The sequence below is a fragment of the Rattus norvegicus genome, chromosome 13, assembly GCF_036323735.1.
Source record: "Rattus norvegicus strain BN/NHsdMcwi chromosome 13, GRCr8, whole genome shotgun sequence".
NCBI classification, from domain to species: Eukaryota; Metazoa; Chordata; class Mammalia; order Rodentia; family Muridae; genus Rattus; species Rattus norvegicus.
This window is the reverse complement of record NC_086031.1, coordinates 44,139,587-44,157,888: the sequence shown is the minus strand read 5'-3', so window position 1 is coordinate 44,157,888 and position 18,302 is coordinate 44,139,587. Positions and strand designations below refer to the sequence as shown.

Below are 18,302 nucleotides of genomic sequence, written 5' to 3'. Positions count from 1 at the left end.
TTACAGTTGTGTAGCTTGGTCTTTTTGTAGGACTCCCAGCAGTGTGAGCAGAGGCTATCTCTGACACTTCTGTCTGCTTTGCGGACTCTTTTCTACATAATAAGTTGCCGTGTCCAGCCTTAATACAGGGAGGTGCCTAGCCTTACCGCAACTTGATATGCCATGTTTGGTTGATATCCGTGGGAGGTCTTTCCTTTTCTGAAGAGAAACAGAGGGGGAGTGGATGGGTCAGGGGCAGAGGGGAGGTGGGCATGAAATCCCACCACCTAGATGAGGGGGTACCGTCTGGGAAAGGGAGTCAATTTTTTCACATTAGTTCCTGTCTTCTGGTTCCTGCCTTGAGTTCCTGACTTGAAGACCATTAATGATGCATTATAGCCTAGAGTTGCATGGTGAGATAAACTCTTTTCTCCCCAAGTTAGTTTTGGTAAGCTCTCATTTGCCACAGAATGCAAATGAGAACAATAGGGGGCTTTTTGTACGGACACTGGAAATACAGGAAGGAGGAGAGACAATAGTGACAAGAATGCACTGGGGCACCATCCCAACAGCAAGCAAATCACTACGAAGCAGGAGGGAGAACCTAGGGATAGCAGTGAGGAAGGCTTGCTGCTACGTTTGTATAGTCCACAGTTCATAAAAGATGCTCACACCTAGAGACCTGGCTTGTCAGATTTAGAGTTAATTGGAAGGAGGAATGCCAGATACATGCCTCAGCATAATGGGACTGACAAGAACACGGCAGGAGCTATGATCTAATCAAGATGATATAATGTTCCTTAGAAGACTTCCTTGGCCAGTTGCTAAGAGGGAGCTAGGAAAATGCATAAATATCAATTGAGTTTTGCCTAGCTAAGGTGTTTGAGTGAGGATTTTATAATGCTCAGGGACATCCCCACATAGTCTTTCTGGGCTGTATTTTAGGATACTGAGGAAGGGGGACAGCATGTATTTGAATCCAATCATAAGCTCTGGAACACACAAGTGATGGATGGCATATCCAATCACAGAGCTTTAAGCTGTCAGCTGTTCATGTTACAGTTGGTGCTTAGGGACAAAGAAAACAAAACAACTTTGTCAGGATCCAAAATATTGGCCTGAATTCTTCGAAAATGTCAAAGACTTCTTGTTGAAAGATAAAAAAGAGAGTGAAGAGATTAAAGAGATACTGTCAGCAAATGCTGGAAAGTAGATGCTCTCAGAGTGTGGGTCTTATACTCAGATATTACAAATGCTGTGCAGTTATTATGGAGGGGAATGGGGACACGGAAGCCTGGCCCACAGATCAGCTGCAGGTAGAAGAACATCATTCTCACAGGCTTTGCAATTCTTCACTCTCTGTGCCTACCTTAGAGAATATTCTTCCACTTAGGAATGCTTGCTGCATGTAATCACTGAAGGGTGAGAGGGATGTTGGCTGCAACATACACTCGAATGGTTCCGCAATGAAAACATTATACATATGTATACCCATATGGGTAGAGGATATGGAAGGGGGAGGCATGTGTACTAAATGTAAATATTTGCGTTGCAATCTTGTGTCAATTTGTATATGAGATAATCCTTTTCCGATGATAGTGAAACAAGTGTCTATGGCACCAAGCCCTATGTTTGGGAGACAGTGATGGATGAGGATAGAGCACAGACGAGTCATTATCTGTTTTCCATCGGGATGGTTCTCAGGTAGTAATTGCTATTTCAATTGAGACTAACAAAACCCTTTGTCTCAATCCCAGTCATCCCTCCCTTCCTCCTCCTCCTCCTCTTCCTCTTCTTCTTCCTCCTCCTCCTCCTCCCCCAGCCATGTGACAGTTTCTCTTCCTTCACTCAACCTTAACCTTTCAGAGACAGTCTGTCAGAATAGTCAATGCAGCACTTCAAGTCTTCTGCCTGTGAGTGCTGTCTGGAATCCAAAACCTCTCAGAATGTAGGACAGCTGGGTCTCTCACCTGACACCACAAAAGTACAAAGTGGGGGCTTCCCCATAATCTTTTATTTTAATGTCTGTGCCTCTTTGCTTCCTATACCTTGCCATATGCAAGGGAGAAAAATATAGACTGTGTAACCCTAGGCTTTTCCATCTGTGCCCAAGTTCCTGAATAATGACTTGCAGGCTTATTATTTGGTAATAAATGCCTGAGCCTTCAGCTCTGGCTTGTTCCCATAGCGCATAGCTCAATTAGCCCATTTAAACTAGTGTAAGTTCTGTCACATGCCCGGTTACCTGTTCCCAGCTTTATATGTCCATCTCCTTAGAGTCCAGGTAGCAAATCTCCTGCCTCTGACTATCTCCCAGAGTCCCAATCTCTCTACAGGAATTCTATTTACTACTTCCTGGCTTTTGCTAATAAGCCATCAGCTTTTAATTGACAGATGTTTCCACACAACTGTTATTCCTACAAGATTAGGTCTCCCTTACTTGTTCTCTTCCATGAGAAACGAGCTCTCCACTCTCAGATAACTCTCATCCTTGGTTGGCCAGAGGCATCAGATCTGCTCATGAAAGGTTTATTCAGCTGTACACATGGCCTAGTATCACTGAGGTCCCACACAAGCTCAGACCTATTGGGTTTGTTCTGGTCACTATACTGCTACAAGCTCTCATCCATCCCCACTGCATCCTTCTCACCTGTATTTTCTTCCTCTCCACTACTTTCTCTACCTCGCATAATTTGCTCACCTCTCAGGTTCTCTCCTCAAAGATGAAAAGTCATTGACCCTCACAGGAATTAGGGAAATTGTTGATCAACATAGGCTCTCTCAGAATGCTTTTCTTTTCCTCTTTGACACCTACTCTGAGAACCTGGATTGGAACTTTCTGCACTCCTGACTGGACCTCAGTTTCCTAAGGCATAGACTCATTATCTCTACACGGTAAATGAAGAGTTGATTGGCAGTTCTTTATTTTTGTACATGTGCACCAGGTGCCACCAATCTATCCTGGCATTTTAGAAGATTTCTGACTTACTGAAGTTGTGGTGGTGTCATACCTAAATGTCCACATGGAATCAGAAGAGGGAGAAGGGGACTGAAGCCCATGTGGCTTGTCTCTGAAACTCAAACACTTCACGTGACTGTTTACTCAGCTGTGCTAAGACTTAACACACACCTTTTATCACAGAAATATGCATGGGGAAAGGGCAAAGGTCCTTTTATTTAGGATCTTCTAAGTAGGGAAAACAATATTATAAGTAGAATGATGTTCTCTACGGAACCTATTCTTATAAGGTAATATTAAGGTAAAACCAACCACAGCATGAGAATTCATAAGCATTTTCAGAATCATTTTCCACTTCTGTAAATTAAAAAAAATAGCCAGAAGTAGGGTCTCATTTCTGTTAGCGTAACACATGAGAGACCCAGGCAGGAGAACAGCTACAAGCTCCAGAGTATGCATTCCATGGCCTGGGCTACATTCTGACAACTTGTCCCAAACAAGCAAGCAAGCAAGCAAGCAAGCAAACAAACAAACATAAATAAAAGTGCCCTAAATACAAATTCACAGAACTAAGGAATACTAAGGTATGATCAATTTAATATATCCAAATATATTATTCTTTAAGAAAATGTAATTAGCTTGAAGTTATTCTGTTCTGTTTTTATTTTCTTTTTTATTTATTTCTTTTTACACTCCAGATTTTATTTCCCTCCTGGTCCACCCTCTGATTGTTCCTCCTCCCTGCCCCCAACCTTGTTTCTACAAGGATGTCCCCATCCTTCCTCACCCTACCAGACCTCTAAACTTTCTGGGGTCTCCAGTCTCTTGAGGGTTAGGTGCATCTTCTCTGATTGAACCCAGACCTGGGAATCCTCTGCTAAATATGTGTTGGGGGCCTCATTTCAGCTGGTGTATGCTACTTGGTTGGTGATCCAGTGTCTGAGAGATCTTGGGGGTCCAGGTTAATTGAAATTGCTGGGCCTGCTCAGTGTAACAAGCTGAAAAGGATGCTAAGATTTGGTAATGAAATCTGTACAAAAAGAATCAAAGACCGAGGTGCCCACCATCGGCCATCAGCCCCGCCATTTTATGTGTCGGTTTCCTGTCAGCTGGGATGTGTATCCACATTCCTTCCCATATTAACCAACTTTGGGGATTGAAATGATATGAGAAGCACATGTAAGTCTCATAGGATAGAGAATGACCTTCATGTGCTCTCACTCCATGGTTAAAATTCAAAGTGATAGCCTGGCCTTTTCTTCTTGGGCATGAAGCAGACATTTGAGATGAAATAGAAAGTGGATTACAGATCACACTTTCAGGTTTAAAACCAACAATACACATTGCATTTTGGCACTAGGGCTTTAATAATAGCCACCATAATCGTGAAATAACATTGCCGGTGAGGACAGATACCAGAGAGTTTGGAAAGAAATTGTCATATAGAAATTTTAAATTTGTGTATTTTAGGGGATGGAGAGATGTCTTGAAAGCTAAGAACACTTGTCTTCTTGCAGAGAACTTGGAGGATGCTAGGTTTAGTTCTTAGCATCTACAGGGTTGCTGTAACAGTCTCTATATAACAGGCTATAACTCCAGTTTCAGGGAACCAGATACCTCATCTCGCCTCTTTGGGCACTGCATGTGATTCACAGACATACACGCAGGAAACACATACATACATATACATACATATGAACTAAACATAAATGGAGCAAATCTTTTAAACAACTGTATTTTCACTCTTTTATAAACTTGCCTAGAAACTTGTATGTGCTTGCAGGAAGCTATGAGCAGGTCGCAATACTTACACTATTATTGAGTTTGATTTCCTAGATTTGTTTTGAAATTTGGGAAGGTGATTTTGTTTTCCTTTTATTTAAAGGTTTGGATGTGCTATGTAGCTAGGGCTAACCTAGATTTAATATACTACTAGGCTACTCTGAAGTATGCTATCCTGCCTTAGTCACCCAAGCCTTGAGATTATAGATGTATGTTACCACGCATGGCTACAAACACTCTATAATACTTATATAATTTCAAGTAAAATCATACCTGTTTTCCCCTTTTTATCATACAGTACATTCTGACTTTATCTTTCCCTCCCTCCGCTCCTCCCTGTACCTCCTTCTGTTTTCCCCACATCCACTGCTCCTCTGTTTCCCTTCAGAAAAGAGCACGCTCCAAAGAATATAAACTAATCGTGGCAAAACAAGATATAATAAGACTAGGCACTAAAAGTAGGTGTTATATTCTATTTTATAAACTGAGCTCTTATAGTGTTAGCCTAACCTGTCAATGCCATTTAGTGTAATAAACAGAAGACACAAAGAATCAAGACATCCTATCCCACTGTCTTCTTGGATGCCAAGTACCACATTCAGCACTGCCTCAAAGCGCCTGCTCTGTGTTAATTGTAATCACTTCATTATTAAAAATTATAGATACTGATTTTTCAGGCTGCAGTCTTACTAAATAGGAGAATCAACTCTTTGAAGTACAGTGTTTAATGACGTAGATATTTATATGTCCAAAGTTTGCTACAAAGGTTGCAGATTCAAAGATAAAGTCTTAGCATACTGTGGTTTCAAAGTGATCATTCACAGCTATCTATATCTTAAAAACTAACAGAAAGACAGACAGACATACAGGCAGACAAAAAAGTTTCCTCTCTCTAGGAATTCTTTGCATCTGAATTACCTTTCTTTCTCTCTGGTACTAGGGACAGAAGCCAGGTGCTCCTGCCTTCTAAGCTCCTGTTCTGTCTCTGTCTCTCTTCTCTCCCCCGAGTTTCAGTTACTTCACTCCTAAGCACTCTGCACTGTCACCAAGGATATGGAGATGGAGTGAGAGAAGTGTGGGGCCATGTTGAATAGCACAAGTCCTTCTACAGTTATGAAGTGACATTTCCCAGGTTGCTCTTGGGAAGGTGCAGGTTGGTGAGGACTAAGCTTTGGGCTACAGCTCAGGAAAGCACCACCTGAACGAAGGCTCAGAGCCACATAGGATCGACTCATCATATTTATACAGAGGTCAGAGCAAGTCAATAAAACACCACCACAAATGAATAGAAATTAGTGGGGCACTAAGTAGAGATGATGAGACATTGGGATCTATCTAAAGGGGTGATGATGCAGAAATTTCTAGTTTCTTTGGAGACTCAGTTGTGTAACGCAGTGTTTTTCTGGAATCTGTCTTATTAGAGGATGTTTTGCTGAAGCAGGCATGTGAGAGGATATTTTGCTGAAGCAGACATGTGAGAGGATATTTTGCTGAAGCAGACACTTGAGGGAACTCATGCTGTTTGGAAAGAATATAAGTAAACCCAACAGACAGGGAAGGGTGCTCTTGCATTGGTTCTCCTTGCAGCGCTTTGCTGGTCTTCCCCGATCTTCTCTTGTTGTGATTTCACAGAACAAAACATACCAAAAGTCATGGTATTTCAGCATCTTCTTGCCACTCCTGTGAACTTGTGCCAATCTGGCAGAGTCTCACAATTTCTTCTGAGACTACTTCTGCTACTGATTCATGTTTGATGTTCTAGACTGGACTGCTGCTATCCTAACATTGAAGATTGGAATTGCCCCCAAATTACAACTTCTAAACAGGTCTTCATCTCCCTTGTCCTATTAACTATCTTTCTCCCCTACCTTTGGTTGTTCACTAGAAGGGAGGTTGAAGCATTTCCAAACCCTTTCTAAAGTAGGTTTCAAAAAAATCTAACCCTACAGAGTGATGCCAGCAGAAGCAGGATCTCATGGTATGAGAAGTGCCTGGAGCCACCTCCCCAGCCCCACCTCCACCGCCCCTGCACAATACAACAAGCCTTCTCTCCTTCCTGTCCATGTAGCCCAGAAACAGCATGGATGAGCATTGGAATGGTTTTCCCTCAAGAAGCTTAAAATGAGTGTTCTCTAAAGCTAGAAGCTCCAAATAATCAGACCACTATACTTAGGAGAGAGCAGCCCTCTACAGGGTTTGAGACCAAAACCCAGCTAACAGGTGTGAACTTCAGAGCACTCAATTGCATAGAAAGGGAGAGTTTGCATCAAATTATAATCGCTTACTACATTTGCGAATAGGTGAATGTTAGGGAACACAGATGTATGCTTTTGAATTAGACTTAATTTCAAATATTGGATCTGAAGCTTAAAGTATCCTCTTTGATTTGTTATTTTACTTCTGTGTCATTCCCCTTATGTACCAATAAAGAAAGGAACTAAACATGCCTTAAAATAATATATGCATTCTTGGGCAGAGCAGAAGACATGACTTTTGATTTAAAAGACACATTGGTATGAGAAGTGCCTGAGATTCTTTCAAAATTGAATGCTCATCTTGCCTCTGACAAAGACTTACACCTAGTGAAATGGATAGTGAATGGAGAGCAAAATGTGCCCATGCTGATTCCTGAAAAACAAGTGGTGTGTGTGTGTGTGTGTGTGTGTGTGTGTGTGTGTGTGTGTGTGTGTGTTTGTGTGTGTGTGTGTTTGTGTGTGTGTGTGTGTGTGTGTGTGTGTGTGTGTGTGTGTAGGGGACTGTCATAGCTGTGTATGTATGTGGATGAGAGGAAGGCAAAGAAAGCGGCATAAGGGGAGAAAGGACAGTTAGAGGAGAATACAAAGACCAATCAGGAAGCCAAGAGCATTGGGACATTGTCACTCTCTGTTGCCAAAGCCTGGTGGAAATTTCTGGGTGTTCCAATGACAGCTTGGCAGAAAGAAGAAAGAAAAATGCTTGGAGGGTAAGGCAGCCATGTGCACTGAGAGTAAGCCATATGCTTTCTGGGTTTGGTTGAGCCTTTCTTGTTATACGCTGAATTATGTAGCTTTTATTAAGGAAGCACTGCTTTATAGAAACATTCAAAAATTTTTTTCTTTAGCTAGATACTTGTCAAAATTCTATGAAGAGAGGGAGAGGGAAGGAACAGGAGAGCATTCTGTAAGGTTTTCTTTAGAGGGTTGCAAATCACAGGGTTATGAGTTAGACAGATATTTACAAGCTTGGCCCAGACAGAGTAGAGTAATCTATAAATGCTATTCAAGTGATTTACAGAAGGACCGTTCTAGAGCATTCACAGTGTCTGGAAATGTATTTAATTTATTCTCAGGGCTGCACATTTGCATTATTCACAACAAGCCATTTACAGGGAAATGTGCCGCCCTTAAACTAAAGTGTCTCTAGTGGGTTTGGAACAGTTGTAACTGTCTAATAAATGCTTCCATCCCCACTTACTGTACAAGCCAACGTAAATGTTCACCAGCAGTTCTATGGGCTGGGGGAAGGGTCTGAGGCACATGGCTGAAGACTGCGTCCTGAATGATAAAGGACCTGAGTGATGGAGAGCACATCTTCCTTGGGGAAGCATGAAGGCTTTGCAGAAGCATGAGGAGGAAGCTGCGCTTTAGCCCAGATCTTATTCTGTAGACTTTTCAGCTATAGATGCTGATTCAAACTTTTGAGGCACTAACAAGTAGGATATTCTGAAAAAGTTGGCTCAGTAGTACCATTGAACAAATGTGCATTCTGCTGGCCCTCAGGATAAAAAAATAATCACGTTCTTGGCTTTGGCACATTGTTATAAAACTACTCATCTGTGCTCCTCGGGAACGATAGGTTCCTATGAAAGAGAGCAAAGGACTGGAGGAGACTGGTCCCCTACACAGGCTTGAATTTTGAATATCTGGTCTTCTTCTGGTGGTACTCTTCCAGGAGGCTGTGGGACACTAGGAGAAGGAAGCTCACTGGAGGAAGTAAATCACTGGAGACAGACTTTGGGGTCTTCAATGCCAGTTCCACTTCCTGTCTCCTCTGATTCCTGACTGGGGGCCAGCTTTTGCTGCTATGACTCTCCTGATGGGCTGGGTTGAATCCCCTTGGAACTGAGTCTCATTATATCTGTCAACCTTTGGGTGAGAAAATAACTGACACACTAAGGAAAGAGAGTAAGTGGATGAGCGATGGAGGGAAGTGGGGAGGGACCTCCAAGCTAAAGAACCAGTCGTTTTTGTGCTCCGTTGTCCACACATCCCAGGAAGCACTTAAGTAGAAAGCACTAAATAACTGTGCTTTGAACTTGCCTGCGTGGGAATCATAGCCATATGCTGTCCCACCAGGCTGTGATTCTAGTGGTTCATATCTTAATAGTAAACAGTGTAAGCTCAATTAGATTAAATTAGAAGCAACAAAACTGGGAGTCCTTTCCAATCTTCCCCCAGGCTACTGTGTAGAATATATTTCCTTTCTACACATTCAGATGACTGTGTTTTCCCAAAGAGAATCATATGTGGAACCAGACATTTTACTATCTGCTTGTCCTTTGTCCCGGGAGCCTCCAGTTGCTGGCTATATGTTCTCTTGGACATAGGTTCCTGCAATATTTTCAGGGCTCTCCATGCTGGCTCTTGGTATCACATCCAGGTGAGTCTTGCTACCTGCACAGCAGATGCTGTTCTGAAGAAGAGCCTGAGTTGTCTGGCTCACTGAACCTTTTGGGTAAGAGAGTCTGACCTCTATTTCAGATAGCCAGGGCCTGCCCTCTGCCCTAATGGACATAGGAATGAAGAAATCCTAACTCGGTTATATAGGACTTTGACACTATAGGAGGAATCTTATGATTCTTAATTTCATTATAACATGATAGTTCTGGACTATTTTCACATTCAGTTCGATTATCCATAGGTACAATCATTTTTATTATAATAATGTAGCAGCATGCTATTTCTCAAGAGTAAGGAAACCGGAAATGTTATTTTTAAGTCACACATCACAAACTATCCCACATGTCATAAAATATGATAAATATTTCTGAAATATTAATGAATTAACAGCCACTATGTCCTAATATTCCACTATTTACAGCAAAGCATTTAGCAGCCCCAACTGATATGTAGTTATTTTCTTTCAGGACCTCATGAGAAATCCTTGAAAGTAACTTGACGGGTACAGTCACAAAAAAGCAATGGTGCTGAACAATTCACTGTCATTAGACCCCAGTAATCAGAACCTTGAAGAAGAAGAAAGGAGAAGGATGGCGAAGAGAAGGGGGAACTGGAGAAGAGAAGAAAGAAAAATAAGTCCTGGGTAGTGGATCACTGCTACAGTTATAGCATTCAAGAAGTTGAAATAGTATTCCCTGACTATGAGGCCAGCCTGGTCTACATATTTGTTTCTAGGCTAGCCTGGGCTACAGAATGAGATTCTATCAAAAATAAAAGACAAAAATAAAGAAAAATAAAGTATTTACTGATTCACATTGGGACTCCTAGCACTACTTTTGCATTAATTCAATTTGTGCGCTGGTTAATTTGATTGAAGTCATTTTACTTCTGTGTATGATAAGCCACAGATATAATTGCTTGGTATTTGATCAGAGGATGCTTACCCACAATTATAACATTTTCGTTTCAGGAGCAATCTAAGTGAAGTGTAATTGAAAACCTTTAATAGAAATTTTTACAAAGCTCACTGATGATTTCAAAACACATGCAACATCTTTATACTGACAACACGAAAATGATTCCTTAATCTGCCATTCGAGGTCTTTGTTATCTGTTCCAATGTAAGTGATTTTGGCTGCTTATTAAGAGCTGTACTCTTCACTGGTGAGACAATCCCAGGCTGCCTCTGGGGTTGGGCTGTGCTGATTTCCTGTGTGTTCTCTATTCTTGTAAGGTAACAGCTGTTGGTCAGGTATCTTCGGGCATCTCTAAAGTATTTTATTGTTTTCTTTATAACTCGGTAACCTGTTGAGCCTCCTCTCTGCTCCTTTGCACGATTTGCATTTTCTTCATTGAGATACCAATTATTTAAGGATGAGTAATTAATTTAATAAATAATGACCCCCAAACAACTCAAGTTTATTTTCTATTCAAAACGATAATTGAGTATTCCCCAAACTTAAGGTTCAGCATAGTAAACGAGGAATTAAACTTCTGAGATGTATAGTCAAAAAAGTTTGAACCTAAACTGAACTTGACTAAGAGTTGCATAAACAAAACAGCCAAATTGCAGAAAACCAGGAATACATTTTTATGTGTGTCTCCCCGTTCCTGCCTCCTTGGGAAAACATTTACCTTTAGGTGCCTAGTTGTCCATATGCTAAAAATGTGATGGACATTGGGCATTTTGGCATTACTGTCTGCAGGAAGACACGGGGAGAGTGGAGAGGCTTTGAAAGATGGAAATACAATGAAGAGAAATCATTTTCATGTGTTTTGTAACAACAGACAGCCACGTCGAGATTGATAGGTGAAGCAGAAGTAGAGCAAAGAGAAGGTTTGACTTTCAAGGCCATGTACACATTAGCATTGTGAAATATCACAAAGGAATGAGTCCGTCTGAAAGGCTGGAAAGATGTTCCCACAGCATAATTTTTGCATTAGTAAATCTAACACAATGGTGATATATAAGGTTAGTGCTTTAAAGTCAATTGAATGCCTGCACGGTTTGCGTCCACAATGAGGAAATGAAAATAGCAATGCAATTTTACCTGCAGCAATATTAAAAACATGCGAAAACAGTAATAAATTAGAAGATACACGGCCTCTGTAGTGAAAGCTACAAAGTACTGCTAAAAGACCCTGGCAACAGCATTCCACACCGTGTGCTATTTATAAGATAGTAGTCTTGTCAACATTGATCTATAGACTCTATGTGCTATCCATTAAAACTCAATAAATTTATTGTAAAACATTACCACATCGACTCTAAAATTTCTCTGAAATGCAGATGCATAATAGTTATGATACACTTGAAGAATTAAAAAAACGGATAATTCCGATCATTGGCCTTTGAGACACTCTGAGACTCCAGTGATTAAAGCAGTGTCATATTAGTATGGATGAGTAATCAATCAATGGATTAGGAAGAGTCCATTTGTAAGTACTTGGTTGATAGTCCCTGAAGGTAACATTGTAATTGGAGGATCCTGTCAAATGATGCTAGAGAAAATGGCTGTTTGAGAACATGGAGTCATGAACCTATGGAAGATATAAGATATGCTTGGAGGCTCGTCAGAGCCTTCGGATGTTTCCACAGTTCTGAGCATCTTTTGTGTGTCTCTGCCTGACTTGTTGCTGCTGACCTGTGCCCAAGTCTGTCCAGTGATTGCCGCAGGAGCTAATCCCATCCTTCAGAACATATTTGAAAGTACTTACTAGATTTACCAGCTACCTCAGCATGGTCATGACCAATCAAGTGCTACAGGAGTCAGCTGACTTTCCCCCTAGGAGGTAGAATTCTGTGGTGTGATGATGGCTCTGAGATGCTGTCAGAATCACAGTCCATCTAGGACTTATCTGAAATTTTGACTTCATTTCATTTCTTCCTAATTTATCTCTGTCCATGTTTTATCTGGGCATTGTGAACATTTCCTATATACATAATTCATAGTGGATTGTTAGCTCAAGATATCTTGGAAGAACTTAACCAGTACAAACACATATATACACATAAACACACATGTGTGAGTGCACGTGCACATACACACACACACATAGACACACACACACATATATAGACATGCACAGGCATACTCATACATGCACACACACATAGACACAAATAAAGATACACATACACGCACATGAGCACACACAGTATACACACACTGAACACAAATGAGTGCATGACTTGAACCACAGATCTGAATATGTAAACTCAGTCTACAAAACATAAAGAAACATGGAATGATGTTTTCATGGCCTAAGGAAAATACTTCTTCAGACAAAGTTTACATTCAGTATAAAGTAAAACAGAGCATTTGGCATCAATAAAACTAATATTGTCTAACAAAGCAAAACAGTGTTGAAAGTAAGAGAAGCTAAAGCCTGTTAAAAAACACTGTTAAATGCCAACCAACCAGAGCTTCTAGGGACTAAGCCACTACCCAAAGACCATACATGGACTGACTCTGGGCTCCAACCTCATAGGTAGCAATGAATAGCCTAGTAAGAGCACCAGTGGAAGGGGAAGCCCTTGGTCCTGCTAAGACTGAATCCCCAGTGAACGTGATTGTTGGGGGCGGGCGGTAATTGGGGGAGGAGGGAGAGGGGAACACCCATATAGAAGGAGAGAGGGAGGGGTTAGGGGGACATTGGCCCAATAACCAGGAAAGGGAATAACAATCGAAATGTAAATAAGAAATACTCAAGTTAATAAAGAAAAAGAAAAAAGAAAAAAAAACACAGTTAAAACATGTATTATCTGATATAGCGGTCATACCCACAATGTGTGCAAAATTTCTTTAATCAACAAAAAATCGAGTTATTAAAAATAAAATAAATTACTCCAGAAATCACTTTTAAAATGAGCTATTTAATGCTGCTTGATGAGTCCTTTTAATAAATGTGTACCTGTCCTCTGGCAAGGCTATCCCACTCACTGAATATGGGCTAACGAGAAATGGTTGCACAGCTTTGAACTCTTACATTACACTCACTGTGACCATTGCAGCCATACTCCCGGGCTAAAGAGGACACAGGTGTCCTTCAATGAGAAACACGTGAAGAGATGTTGCTGTGCTCCCCACTCAATCACCAAAAGGACAATTTACTGACCTTCCAACAACAGTCATAAATCTCATAAACACTGTTAAACCAAAGAAGTGAAACATAAAAGAACAGTGTGATTCCTTAAATGTAAAAACACCTAGATACAATGTTAACTAATGAAGCCAACAAAAAAGGGTGCATAAAGTAACAGGAAGTTCAAAGCAGGCAAATTTCATGGGTGTAGAAGTAAGAATAATGGCTAAGTGTGGGTGAGAAACTGTGCGTGGAAACTGAAAAGTCACATGAAAGATGCTGGAGTGAGCAGAAACTGGCTTATGTTTTTTTTATGTTTGATAGCTAATAAGATACATATAAAGCACAAACATTCAAAAGCTTAAAATTTCTTGGGATTAAAATCATAACATGTTTATAAAACCATAAACCTTAGCATATTCAGTAGCAGAGAAATGAATCTGGAGAAAGATGCACCCCACAGTGTGAGCTGTGATTTCAGAATTAAAGTCATGGTCTTCATTCAGATACACTAAAGCGTTTGAACTTGAGATTTGTCACAGCCAAATAAACATATATTGAAGGCATTATTCCAGCTTGCTTAGAGTGGATGTTCATAAGCACAATATACATGATAATGAATATCTCACCCCTACGAACAAAAATAGTCTAAAAATGGAGACTAGATGAGTATTTTCTAAACAGATTGGTAAATATGAATTATTATGTAAAACAGAAGGTGAAAATATAACTATTTATGTCCCTAATTACAGGTTCCATTCATAAAGATACGAAGTTTGGGGTAGAAGGGAAATGAGGTACATTGGGGCATTAATTTATAATTCATGATTTTGTTCCTAATTCAAAGTCTATCACATTTGTATGCAGAGAACTATGTGTGTAGAATCTATATCCTACATTTTTATGGAAATGAAGATAATCATTACTGCATTAAAATGGTTGAGAACATAATATGGTCTCCTTAGAAGAAAGTCAGAGGGGGAAAAAAAGAAATAAGGTGAAAAAACAGAAAAACACACGAACAGGAAGAAGAAAGAAAATGACACCATTTATCTGGTGAGTCTAAGGGAAAGTTCTGATGTAAAAACTCTCAGCAAAGCATTGCAGAGGCCAGCATTCGCCAACTTCATTGTGTTAAATAGCATGGCAACAGAATGTAGAGGTGGCCTGTCCTAATAGCAGGAAGAGTGTTATGGAAACATAAATGTAATGGTGTTCTCTCATAGACGGCAGGCGACTATAACTTCTCAATTTACTAATGGCAAATAATGACTCAAGGATATTGAAAAATATAATAAATGGTGTTGAGAATTTCAATATAAATGTACCCTCACAAAAACAATAATTTTGGCCAGAAACTGCACACCTTATCAAAATTGAATCAAGCAGCAATCTTTTATAAAAACGCATAGGCACAACCCCCATCTACCTGTCTATCTGTCTGTCTGTCTGTCTGTCTGTCTGTCTATCTATCTATCTATCTATCTATCTATCTATCTATCTATCTCCCTCCCTCCCTCCCTCCCTCCCTACCTACCTACCTACCTACCTTCTATCTGTCAACATCTAGATCTTTATATATATTAAAAAGTAAGCAAATATTATTATATTAGTATATTATTATACTTATTTGAAATTTAAAAACTGACCTCCACTTTGTAAAACTGTTCAGGAAAGGATGTTAGAGGGCTTTGCGACAGTTTTAGCACTGAACATCCAATTACAGGTCAGGATCAGACCTAACTCATCTAGTTGGGGCTACCATGCTCAATCAAATACTGTCACAGGTAAATCTAAACCTTAAAAGCTCTTCATCACTATACTGTGAATGCATTTCAAAAGCACCATATTCTACTTAGGATATATATACATTGAAACCCAAGGAAAATAGGAAAGATCTTAATATATTAGAAAACAAGAATCTAAAAATTAGATTCATTGAAGATTAAATCACTAAAACAAACTCCTGATCAAATCTGAGACATACAGAGAAAAATCTTGCAAGACTAAAGGAAAGCTATCGCCTACACACACACACACACATACACACACACACACACACACACACACACACACACACAGAAAGAGAGAGAGAGAGAGAGAGAGAGAGAAAGAGAGAGAGAGAGAGAGAGAGACAGAGAGAGACAGAGAGAGACAGAGAGAGAGAGAGAACATTTTCCAGGCGATTTTAAACATGTATCAGAAATAATTCTGCATAGTAAGCTCAGAGGAGACTGCAGTCTTGTCTAGACTGATCAGTTTGAGAGCAACACTGGAAGTGATGCCCATGCCCCGTCAAAGCTTCTGGGTTTCCCATGAAGCATCACAGTCTCCGAGCTCCACTCCCTGTCTCAAGCATGTGAAAATACAGTGTATTATACAGCACCAAGGTGCCAAATTTATAACATCAAAGCCCAGGAGGAGAAATTAAATCAAGTCACTTAGAGAAATACACCACCAAAGGGTCCCATTTCAATTACATAATGCAGATACTAAAACAAGTTTTATAAAACCAAGTGTTCTACTTTAAACTGCAATGTGCTTTCGATAAAGGGACTGTCTTCTAAAACCGTTGCTATAAAAACTTGTAAAATGGCATAAAATACATCATAAATACTCATCACAGTTCATGCTAAGTACTTATTCAAGAAAATATAAATTCCATGCTTGCTGTTGTTCTGGGGAGATAGATGGATGGATGGATGATGGATGGATGAATAGAAACAGTAAATAAAGAGGTAGGGGAGAAGGGGGAAAAGGAAGAGAGAGAGAGAGAGAGAGAGAGAGAGAGAGAGAGAGAGAGAGAGAGAGAGAGAGAGAGAGAGGAAGAGAGAGAGATATTTGAGAATATATACCCCTTGTCTATATTCCAAGTTAATGATATTGAGAATCAAAGTGATCAGACTATATTAAAGAAAGTAACAGTTATATTAAACTTAAAAACAGAAGCTGATATAAAATGTTTTTATTGAGTTCTTGTTTTTCTGCTCCAGTGAATGGAGTGAGTTAGATTCAGTAGGAACACTCTTCCCAATTAGCTCTGGAAACCACTAAGTGATATTAAACCTCAGTGCATTGAGGTAAAAAGAAACCTCCACCAACCCCAGACCTGTTGTCTTTGGTTGAGTATCAATGTCAATTGAGAAGAACTCAGAATTCACAGTTGAGATGATAGGACATGACCACTATTCTCCCCTAGCTTTGAGTCAAAGGAAAAATGGACGCCCCAAGGATCTTGGTCATGACACATGTACTCCAGAGACCATCACCTCTTGTTAAAGAAGGTTAGGAGAGGCCGAGAAAGTGCCTGGAACACTAGCCATTGGGACAATATACTCCCCAAAAAGCAGCTTGCAGAAGTACTGCTAAGTGCCATTCATCTCAAAAGAAACATCAAGGCCCACAGACTTTCCCCAATTCATGTCAGAGCACTGGGGCTATAAAAGAAATGAATCAATTCTCAGCAATTGGGCACCCATTTCTCTGTGTCTTCTAAGCAGAGCCTATATGAAGGAAGCTGGCTGGCACTGGAGGATGAGGCACTTTTGCAGGGTCAGAGAAAGAGGGGAAGGATAGAAAGGAGGTGCATTATGCACAGTATTAAGTCACTGGTAAAATTCCAATTCCATTACACTAATGCCCAGTCCAGTTTCTCTGCAAACCTTCCTTCCCCTGTGACATTTGTTGGAGGTCATCCTGGTGACAACACTCAGATGTTAGTCTTTGATCATGAGTCTTGCGAACTACTCTGCAGTGACCATCTGTTTCCCACTGACTGAGGAAAGGAGACGTCTGTATATCTATGTGCATCTAACCCCGTTCTGGTACCCAGCTAGAGGGAGATCAATTAAAGTTCACTCAGGTTTGCTAAGCCTAAGCCAGATTTCTCGAGGAACTTTTCAGTCTTGCCTCTGCAGAAAATGATTCAGGTTGATAACCATCCATCAGCGAGACCTTTACTTTCTCATGTCAATATTTATTTCTTAAAGATTTCTTTGGCAAACTGCCAAGGGCATCCCTAAATAGAAAATCTGTATCACCCCATGGAAAACTTCTGCAGAGATTCGTAGTATAAATAAAATTGCCATCTGAATAGTTCCAAATATATAAGATAGATGAATAAAGAAATTTATAAACCAGTTTGAAAACTATGGGATTCTAAGACTATTCAGGAGGGATATAGGATCAGGAAAAGGAGAAAATTGAATTAGCTAGAAGGGAAAATGTGTAATAACTAAAGAGAAAGTATACACATATATATTTGTTTGACTATATGAACTTAAAATGCATATACTTGTTATACACACATAAAAGACCTTCCTCCCCATCAAATCAATGTCTCCTGACAATAGATGGAGACCATTACAGAAAACCACAACTGATCAAAATGCTCTGTACAAGTGACCTGTGACTGTGCCCTGTTGTGGTTTGCCCTGAAGTTATCTGTATTTTGATGCTAATTCCACTGCCCCAAGGACAGCTGCCTTGGCATGTACTCAGAACTCAGGTGACTTCACCAGAACCACCTCCCCATTGAATTTGTAAAGTACAGGTGAAGGGCAGGTACAGGATAGAAGGAGGCCTGTCATTGGAGGAGAAGGAAGGATGGACAGGAGAGAAGTTTGAAGGAGGGGGAGGAGACTAGAGGAGACTAGGGGAGAAGGAGAGATTGGAAGAGGAGAGGGGGAGAAGCCATGGCAGGTGATGTTAAGATTCTGCTCTGTGTATTTACAGGTTGTTATCAATGTTCCTAAGGGATGGATGGTACTGGGCTTTGTATGTTTAAGTGGGCAATTATATCTTACCAATTGGGTCAAAGATTATTGTGTTGTGTGTTC

At 40.3% G+C, this 18,302-nt stretch overlaps 1 protein-coding gene and 1 long non-coding RNA gene across 4 annotated transcripts in view; one reads left to right on the top strand and one right to left on the bottom strand.

Moving 5' to 3' along the window:
* LOC134481489 (uncharacterized) overlaps nt 1-11,633 on the top strand; it is a 36,057-nt gene extending 24,424 nt beyond the window's left edge. The window contains exon 3 of one of the 2 annotated variants that reach the window (XR_010056995.1): nt 9,846-11,633. This is a non-coding gene — a long non-coding RNA (uncharacterized LOC134481489). The remainder of the gene's footprint in view (nt 1-9,845) is intronic. The other variant, XR_010056994.1, reaches the window with a different exon arrangement.
* The window catches only part of Thsd7b (thrombospondin type 1 domain containing 7B), an 898,652-nt gene that overhangs the window by 61,658 nt on the left and 818,692 nt on the right, over nt 1-18,302 (bottom strand). The window lies entirely within an intron of this gene.